The following is a 9,334-nucleotide window of genomic DNA, read 5'->3' as shown; positions in this document are numbered from 1 at the left end:
AGCATCCTGTCTTTTAAAAGCGATCATTTTTGTTGTTTATTTAAAACATTTTATAAACTGTTTACTCAATTTTTTTGCCTATTTCTCTATCAGGTTTCCATTTTCTTCTCTATTGTTGTTTTGTGGACATCTCTTGTATATCAAGGAGATTAATTCTGTGTTATCCACTTACGTTGCAGTTGTTCCTGCTTATACAACATTTGTCTTTCCACATATATTACAACCAACAAGAACTTGACTTTTGCCAACCCTCCTCTCTCCCCTCAGTCCTCTAACTTAAGTTATACAATTACATTTAAAATTGGTTACTTTAACAATATGAAATAATCTACTAGCTCCTTTATTATTTTTCCAATATGAAAACTAACTTTTGATTTTATAAGATTAGAATGCTATATATATACAATTTCTCCCAGCTCATCTAGCTGTCAACTTTCACGTGAAATCATATGCCCTTATGCATTTTTATTATTTTACATAATCATAATCAGAGTTTACAAATGTGTTTACATTGTTAGGCCTTCATAAATGTTCTCTTATAATTATTATAATTTCATTACCTTTATAGTATCAACTTGATATTCCCCTAAGTTTCTAATTTTTGTATCTGTTCAATTTTCTTTTCAAATTTCCTTTTTTACACTTGTTTCAGTCATTGCATAGTTTGCAAGAAATGCACCTTTAAATTCAACCGCATTTCTGAGGAAAAGAATAAAGCCACTGGTTTACAATTATTTTCTCCCTCCGTAGTGCGGTACCCATGCTCTCAAGAAAACATAGCCAGGAACCTTGCCAGAGACTTTGTCAACTACGCCTAAACATAAATAAAATAATGAGATTTTCTAGCAGGAGAAACTACATCTATAGAATACAACATGCAAGTTTTCCCTAGTCAAATGATTACTTGCAATAAATAAGGCTAAGATCTACAGATGTTGAAGTGTATCTTTATGTAGAGCACCGTATCAGTATATCAATTTTTTGGAGCATAGGATGGAAATTTTTTTTTTTAACTTGAACATTGTCTGTTCTGAGAATAAGCTCATGAGTCCCAAAAAGATACTTTATCTTTTCTTCTAGGTGAGTTATGCATGTTCAATATGCGAAGGAAGGACATAGGGAATGCGTGAGAGGGTCACTGTTCTTTCTACTCCGTCTACAGCTTATGTAACTACCTACATCTTTAATATGGAATGAAACGTCCTTCCGAAAGCTTGGTGACCAGCAAAAGTGAGTCCAATACGTCAATCTACTGCTGTGTTTCACATCCATCAACAAGCCTTTCCAAAGCCCTTTGTGTGCACTCCCCTCCCCCACAGAGTCCTTCCAGGTTCCCTATTCCACTACAAAACATAATAAGATCTCCCCAGGCCTCCCATCAACATACAGGTTTAAAAAACTAAAATAAAATAAATTAAAAAAATAAAAAAACAGGTTAATTTACTTAAAAATATCTATTTAATGAAGAACTAACTTTTCAAATTTATCAAATTTACCATGCTTTCAGAAAAATTAAACTATACTGAAAAATATGTTCACCTGATGATTATTGAATGTTAATCTACATATTTGAAAATATAAGCAGGGTAATAAATATGTTTATGCAGATTTGAACTAATGCATATATGCACCCAAACATCACATGGTATCCGTCACCTAGGTATCATTTTTATGTGTCAGTTGAGAAATAAATAAGAATATGCTACAATTCAAAAATATTTTACAACACTTAACACCAGGTAATTTTCAATAAATTGAAAAATCTTTAAAATAATGTTATACTTCTTATGTACATGATCATCTGAGAAAAATGCTAGGATTTACTAGCACACATTGTTAAGGAATTTGAAATATTTTTCCAAATCAGTGAATTCATTACTTTGAAAATTGATATAATAAAGTAGTTTTCGAGAAATTTATGTTTCAGCAAAACAGTCATTAGGACTATTCATCAGCTGTAATTCTGGGATATCTGTTTTGCCCTGAGTATTGTAATTAATACTGTGAAAGTGCAATGATTTTTTTACTAATCATCAGTCAAGAACACACCTGCATTTGCCACTTGAGAATGTTAGGAATGAATCCAACTGCATAAACTCTGTGACATATTGAGACTTACACTTGCAGTTTTATCCAAAAGTTTCCAAATAAACAGTGCTTCCTATATCATGGAATTTTACTGCAGAACCCATTTCCCATAAGTTAGTATTGACATGTTTATAAAGCCAGTTGGGAACAGGTTGGCAATTACTATTAAGAAAATGATTTGAGAAAATAGCTATACTGAACCTGGTTTACCCATTGCATAAAGTATACAAGTGTGGAAATATCATATGGTACCCTAGTAATATGTACTCTTATGCTGTTATAGAAAACATTTTAAATTCTAAATTTGAACTATATGTTGCTCCATTACATTCAAGAGCTCATTTGGACCTGGCAACAATTCTAACATAAAGCAAAGATTATGAGAAAAATGGCTTTCGTGAATTGCACGACTTGCCCAAAGATTTTATACTGGATAGCAGCGGCAAAATTTCAATGTGGGCCATAAACCTAGTTGTCCGGAAAATTTCTCAAGACTCACATACCAATATATTGTTTATTACTTTAAATACTATTACACTAAGACTTTTAATAATTTTTAAGCAAGAATTTGTTTTGCTTACTGTGGAATGATTACATTATACAGAAATTCTATAAAATTTATATGCAATAACTAATCAGATGTAAATATTTTCCCAGATCAGAACTTTAAAAATAAGATTATATATTTTTAGAAATACCTGTTCAAATTGTATTATTTGAATTTATTTCCTTAATTTTTCCTAACCAGTAACCTGACTACACTAGTATTTGTTTTTCATTTATATTTTTATATAAAATCACTGTTGCTATTTTCATACTGTTTGTGTTCTTCTGTGACTTGCTTTTAATGAATTATAAGCTTTTGAGATTTATTCATATTGTAGCTCACTTCTTTTCACAGATGTTTAGTTTTCTTTGAGATGCATGTAAAATAATTTATCTGGGTTTTTTGTATTTTATGGTGTAATTGTTTCAAATCTGGGATATTGTAAATTATTTCTTTGTTTGTTTATTCACCAAGAACTGCAAAGACTCTTGTACATCTGATGGAATACAAGAGTTTCCCTAGGATTCTTGAGTGAAGCTGAGAATATACTCAGAGTTCTCACTAAGGCTAAGAAAATAATTATATCATGTACAAATGTGACTAAATCAGTGTCGATGAGCACATGAATACATACTAGCTGAGAGCACTGAAACAACCCTACGATATGAGGCACACTACTAGGGTTGGGGTGTAGCTCTGAAAGACAACTTGCCCAGCATGCTCGAGGTCCTGGGTTTGACCTCCAGCATGGCCACACATAAACCAAAAAGAGAATGCACTGCTTTTCAGCAAGACCCTCCTTCAATTCTGCATGCATCAGGGACACTTGGTATACAATTGTGAATAAATTTGGCAGTGTGGATGCTTTGCTTATTTGCTAATGATGTGTGCATGTCCTTCTCTACTAGTATTTAAACTTCTCATCTCTCCTTAAATAAGAGTTCTTCACTTTCATGTACTATTTCTTTTTTATTTCAGTGTGTTGAAACATTTGTAATGAAACCTACATTCCAAATTTTACTCGCAAAACACAAGAATGAATGAGCAAAAATCTGCTTTCCCACTAGCAAAAAAATGTTTTTGATAAATTTCAAAAATATACCGTAGGGAGCAATTCTGTCAAGGCCATTAATTGTTAAAGCTTGTGGCTATTTCTGTCATGGAAGAGTAATAACCAGTACAAACTCACCTTACATGAGAAATGAGTAGTTTTGTTATTTCATCACCTTCTCAAAACAATCTCTTATCTATCAGCAGTTACATATATTCTGGTTTGTATATAACTTTGGCTATTAAATTTAAAGAGCTATGTACATACATATATAATTTGAAGAATCATATTTTTTTCATGATGGGTTTGAAAGCATAATATTTTTGCACCATTACTACTTTTCAAGAGGTTAGTCTCTGAAATAAATCATATATACATATATAATGCCACCCTCCCAAATCAGTGGGGCAAACACATGATTGGCTCTTTGACTGATACCAAAATACAAGACTTTGGCTTAAGATGTTCAAGAACAGTATAAATATCATATAGTAACAAAAACAATGTATTACTACAAATGCATTATCTGCAGTACTATCTTTATAAAAATATTTGACTATTTCTGCATCCTGATGATGCTAAGAACACCTCTTGGAAATCTAAAGATTGAAGACATTCAATATCTTTGTCTTTCTGTCCAGAGAAAGGTAATTTCTAAGTCAAGGATAATGCATGGCATTCTAAGAGAATTTTTCAGCAATTCTTATATTTTGGGAACTGTGTCACAATCTGAATTTTGACTTTAAGAATCTTACAATGAGATGGGAAGATGAGCCATACACATACCATCATCTATTGAAACATATCAAATATCGAGACTAGTAAATATCTCTGTACTTTGATTTCTTGAAATACATAAAATATAGAAAATCAACTCAGACTTGAGTTGAAATTTTCAGAATTCTCATTACTGCATGTTTGCCATCCTCTTAATATGTTTATGTTTCCAAATTAGTAGGTGGGAGGACAAGATGGTGTATGAAAGTGTTAGGTTTAGATCTAAAATACCCTCCAGAAACCTCACATTCTGGGGTGCAGCTTTTAGAAGGTTTGTGGGAATTCTGTACTCATCAATGGACTAGTCCTTATAAGTTCAGAGCTGACTGTAATACTCAGAGATGGGACCTGGACAGAACAGCCCATCGTAGTGAAAGAACTGGAAGGGTGCCTTCCTCTCCCAGGCTTCATTCTCTGTTCTTGCTTCCTGGCCACTGTGACATGAGCAGTTTCTTCTGCCATGCTGTTCTGCTGTGTTGTTTCTTTCTTGGAGCCAACCACCTTGAACTGAGCCCTCTGAAGCTGTGAGTCAGACTAAGTCCCTCCTCCTCTAAGTTCCAGGTAGTGGGTACTTTGTCCAAGTAAGAGAAAGTCTGACTACAGCACAGAGTTAATGTATAATTTTCTTCTCCAGTGAGGTCTTCAAACAATATGCGAATTACTTGGTGCCAAAGATAATGCCTCCTTATGGATTACTCTTGGTCAGGAAATAAGACTTGGTAGACTAAAAGAGGGACAGTTTGAGAAAGGCAGAAGATAAAGACATCACATAAAGAACTGAGAAGATATCAGAACTCACTGGAAGGAAATATTGGTGTATAAGTAAACAACATTACTGACTTTTTCAAATAGATCAACCGTGAATATTCTTTTCTTTGACTATGTCCCATCAAAGGGAACCCAGCTAGAGTTGAGGAAAAAGAAACGGTTAGAAATCCAAAGGCAAACATTGCAGTCCTTGAATTTTACACTTTGTTGGTTTTCTCAGTTGTCTTGTCAATTAAATTGGAACTTAAACATGTGGCCAATGGAGTTTATGGACGTTAAGGAAATACTTATGAATATAAATGTCTCACATAAATCCTGAATCAAAATATATACTTAATAATTATTTAACAATATATTCTGATCATGTATCAAGAATCTTTAATAAACATTTTACTTTCCTTAATGCAAAAATGTATCCTCTTGGTAATATTTTCTAAGAATATATTTGGAAGAGCAGAAAAAACTTTAAAGATGTTTATTAAAGCTTTATTTATATTCATAAAAATTTAAAATAATCACAGGCCTCAGAAAAGAGAGTTATTTTGTAAACTCTAGTGCATTTAGTTTGATATACTCTTTAAATATGAAAACTAGGGGCTGGGGATTTAGCTCAGCGGCAAAGCGCCTGCCTGGCAAGCGCAAGGTAGTGAGTTCGGTTCCCGGTACCGAAGAAAAACCAAAAAAATAAATAAATAAATAAATAAATATGAAAACTATTTACAATATTATAAACTGATGCTTATAAGGTACTCATTAAAATAGAAACAGCCAGATGTGGTAGCACACACACCTTTAATGTCAGCACTTGAGAGGCTGAGGCAGGTGGATCACCAAGAGGTCAAAGCCATCCTGGGCTACACAACAAAACCATATCTCAAGAAACAAAAAGAAAAAATAAAAATAGGGGACATGCATTCATTGTAGTGTATTTTTAAAAAGCAATGTAAAAATGTGATATATGCCAGACATAATCATAAATAAATGCACTAAATAAAGAACATGCATTGAAAATTAACTAAGTGAATTCATATCTCTAAGTATTAATAGGAATTTTTTGTGTGTTGGAGCTATGATGATTTTTTCTTCGTCCACATTTCTGTATTTTAACATGGTCTATTTCAATTAAGAAATTATAATCATAATGGAAAATAAATGCTGACAATTTTTATAATGAGCAAGAAATGTTGTCACTTTAGATGTAGCAGCTATTTTCCCAACAAACTGAGAAGTCCCTTGGTGGCAAGAACCGTGTAATTTACTCCTTTGAATTATAATATACTATTATGCCTAAATTAACTGCCCAATAAAAGTTTCCCAAGTAGCAAATGATTGATAGCTTTTTTTCCCTCTAAATTCAACTACTTTCTAAGACATAAACACAGGAAAATGTGATTCCATCTGCTTTGTTTTTAATTGACATTCAGAAGTTTCCACACATGTACCAAATCATGAGGGTTCAATCTCAGTTGTTGAGAGAGGAATATTTTTTTGACCTTACGAGTCAGTTTGCTAAAGCTGTGGAGTAATGTAGCATGTGCAAGTTTTTAATTAATTAATTTTTGTTAATATAAACAAAGCTACTCATATTCTGATAGTACCAGAGTCCCAAGAAAAAAAATTTCTTTCCTCACTAAATGGAAGAAATATTATTTCCTTTTATTCAGGATCTAAAAGATGAGATGCAAAAGAATTGGTTGAGTATTTCCAGTGAAAAGCCTATCCAGACCCAAGGTTGAAAGGAGTGCACGGTCTCAGAGCTGCCTACACTTGGTTCCATCTGTTACAATGGCATGGTGCCTAATGCCAGATGGTGTAGTGGATTCACAGGGCTAGAGGCACCAAAAGATGACCTTAGAAGACAGTGTCAGTACCACCCCTGGGGCCTCCCACCTTGGTAACAACTTACCCACGTTGTCACCCTGTGACATCTCGCACAGCTTTAATAATTTCTAGCCATGAGCAGTTCCAAACACTTACTGAGTCACTTCATTGAGCTGTTTCCTGGCTTCTGATCTTTCAAATTTTGGGAAAGAACACCAAAGTGGGGAAAGAAAGGTTGGGAGTATTTGAAATACTGAAATTGCCAACATCCACAGATTGTGCCAGAGGGCCATTAGGACAGTACGCTGTGTCACACCAATATGTGTGGACAGAGTGTAGAGAGGGTGGTTACAGAATTCAACCATTCTCAATGCAGGAAGAGCAGTGCTGTTAATATGACTAACCCCGTTTACAGCGCTGGTAGAGGGCTTGCCTAGAATGCAGGAAGTCATGGGTGAAATGCCCAGCATCCTATGCAAAACAAAGTTATAAGGTCTTCTCATGCTGAAGAAAAACATCTCTAGTTACTCATCTCTAGTTATTTAAAAGAATGAGCAAGCAAAACACTTGTTCCCATATAGTCTGTGAAAATAAAGACAATTCCAAAATGCATCTATTGGTGACTGAAATATTTCTCAAAACTCTTCTAAAAGAAATAAGCATAACTTCTATTTAAGAAATTTTCAAAAACTTTATGTAAGAGAAGAAAATGTAACACTCATCTATTAACTCCTTAATTATATGACAGTGGGATGGCAAAGCTGATTCAAAGAACACTTCTTGTGCAGGTAAAACAAAAAGTTTGTTCAGGTTCAGTCAGACGGCAATACTGCAGTCTCTGGGGTGATCTTTCACCTGTTTATTATTTTTTACTTATTTACCTTTTGTAGTAATGGGGGTTGAACACAGGGCCTTAGAATATAGTAGGTAAGTGTGCTACCCACTGCCACATTGCCGGTCTTTAATTCTGTTGTTGATGTTTGTGTTGTTGGTGAGATAGTTTTGCTAAATTGCCCAGGCTGACTTCAAACTTGCAGTCACTCTGCCTCAACATCCTGAGTTGCTGGGGATGGCAGATGTGCACCGCCACACCCTACTGTGGTGACCCTGTAAATAAGGGGAGAAAAACAGCTGCAAAATATCATGCAGCTTCAGGGCTTCTGAGTTGCAGTTATGGAGTAAATAGCAAAGTCAAACACAAGAGCATCCTTCCAGGGAATGAAATACTCCTCGGAGGTGCCTGTGAACAAAATACTTCAGCAGGTCATGGAAAGAAGATGCTATACTTTCTTTCTCTCTTATGCTCCAGTTTTGAATAATGTTTTCTTAACTTTTATTCCTACACTAGAGTAGGATCTTTTGTAGGATATCATCAATTCTGAGAAATTATAGGACTTCTATTAAGCTACAAGGGAAAGATGAGTTCTCAGTTTCCTGAGTTGCTACCAGTTTAATTTTTAGCCAGTTACTATCTTTGTATGGTACCTTATTCCCATAATTTCTATAATCAGCAAGAAGGTCAATTTTATTTCAGTCTTAAGCCCTTTCACCCTCAGTTTTGTATGGACTTATTCTCATATGTTTAGCAATCTTTCTCATACATACCTTATCTTATCAAGTGACCATTTGCTTATATAATTTGTGAAGAAATAAAATAGCTAAGCATAAAGTAAAATAGATATTTCTAGATTGCCTTGAAAGTGTATATTCTTTTTCTGTCAATTACTCCACACTGAGACCCATGGCTACTACATCCCAGACCTAAATGAATCTGCCTTCCACATTCTTAAACATGTGTGTGAGCACATATACATGTAAAAATATGTATGCATGCACATGCACATATACACATACAAATACATATATATACACGTGTAAATATATATAGATATATGGTCTTACTTTTAAAAATGCTAAAATTCAGTTTTTTCATGTCTATTTTAGTTAAATCATTCATTCTTTCTTTGAGAAGTATTTCCTCAGTCAGTTAACATTCTTTCCTTAAAACATGAGGTCTTCTATGGCAGACATAACTCTCTCCTACAATTGCGGGCAAAGATGGGAGGGAGCAGAGCACATTCTTTCAGAATGCATACCTGCTCATGACTGAATTATAAAGGTGGAAGAACTACATAGAAGAATCAGTATACTATCTCAGAATTCACCCATCTAAAAGTCAGATCCTTTCTGAAAAGGAAGGAGCAAGACCCTTGGTCCTGATATGGAGACATTTAGATGAATCAGCAAGAGTTCTTTCAAACTCCACATTACCCTGTATCTTT

The sequence above is a fragment of the Chinchilla lanigera genome, unplaced genomic scaffold (genome assembly GCF_000276665.1).
Source record: "Chinchilla lanigera isolate Chin_1 unplaced genomic scaffold, ChiLan1.0 scaffold00039, whole genome shotgun sequence".
Taxonomy (NCBI): domain Eukaryota; kingdom Metazoa; phylum Chordata; class Mammalia; order Rodentia; family Chinchillidae; genus Chinchilla; species Chinchilla lanigera.
This window is presented reverse-complemented; position numbering follows the sequence as displayed.